At 41.9% G+C, this 1,162-nt stretch overlaps 1 protein-coding gene across 8 annotated transcripts in view; it reads left to right on the top strand.

The window, feature by feature from the left end:
- Setd4 (SET domain containing 4) overlaps positions 1-1,162 on the top strand; it is a 78,524-nt gene that overhangs the window by 4,281 nt on the left and 73,081 nt on the right. The window lies entirely within an intron of this gene.

Raw genomic sequence — 1,162 nt, 5'->3', positions numbered from 1 at the left:
AAGACAGCTTAGTCTCTCAGTGTCAATCTTCTGAGTGGCTAATCTCAGTGGCTGAGTGTTTAACCAGTGATGGTATACTTGCTTGCACCGTGCATGGACTCAGTTTTATAACAGCTTACCTCAAGAGAAACTAGATAGTTTGTATAGGGTGTGGAACATATTAATAGACAGTTAGAACAAGGAAGAATGGTGAGTCCAGATCTTAGAGAACAAAAAGATGATCGTGGTCAGCTGACCTGGAAAGGAAATGCTCACCACAACAGACTTTAGAGCTGCAGGTGGCATCTGCCCACCTGGTAGCCAAGAATCATTCAGTTGGCATTGCAGTGAAGCCTGGCCTTTCTGTTCTTTACTTTCGGAGCTCTCAGCTTTCTACATTGCTTCAAGAAATGGGCACTGGCCTAAGCTTCTTTCTCCTCCTAGAGTTCATAACATATCTCTGCAAATGAAGTGAGTCTTTACAGCTAGTACAGAATTAGCTATAAGGAAGAAGTGGGGACCTGGTGGCCACTCACCGCTCAAATGAAGGAAAGCCTGCTGGCTAACTTGTGGCTAGATTTTACATAAATGATAGACAGTATTTTAAAGTCATTATAGGTTTACACACCCTGGTACTGAAAAGCCAGCACTATCACTGCGGGTCAGAATGGCTTTCAGGACAGGGCCGCCCCTGTAGAGTACTTTAGGGGGCATCCACATGTAATTTTTTTGTTTAAATTTTCATTAAAATTTTATATTAATCCCAATTACATGTATATTATGTTTCCCTCATATCATGCTTGTCTTGTCTCTCTTCCATTAGATCCCTCTCTTCCCCTGGTTTAACTTCATTGCTCCCCATGCATCTCCACTAAATCTTAGAACCATAAATGTGAAAAGGCATGTAGTGTTTGTCTTTCTGAGGCTTAATTTGCTGCTTAATAAGGGTTATCTCCAGTTACACCCATTTCCCTGTAAATGACAAAACTTTATATTTGAAAAAGTACGTTGTGTGTATTCCCCTACCCATCCCTCTGTTGACGGACACCCAGGTTGGTTCCATAAGAGCACTGTGAATGTGCCTCAGGAAGCAGAGATGTGCAAGTGTCTCTAAAATAACCTCTAGTGTCCTGGGTAAAACTCAGACCTGCATTGGCAAAGTAATAGGAGCGACTGATTTTTT

This window comes from Mastomys coucha, unplaced genomic scaffold, assembly GCF_008632895.1.
Source record: "Mastomys coucha isolate ucsf_1 unplaced genomic scaffold, UCSF_Mcou_1 pScaffold12, whole genome shotgun sequence".
Taxonomy (NCBI): domain Eukaryota; kingdom Metazoa; phylum Chordata; class Mammalia; order Rodentia; family Muridae; genus Mastomys; species Mastomys coucha.
Note: the sequence above shows the minus strand (reverse complement) of the source record. Positions and strands in the feature narration are given on the sequence as shown.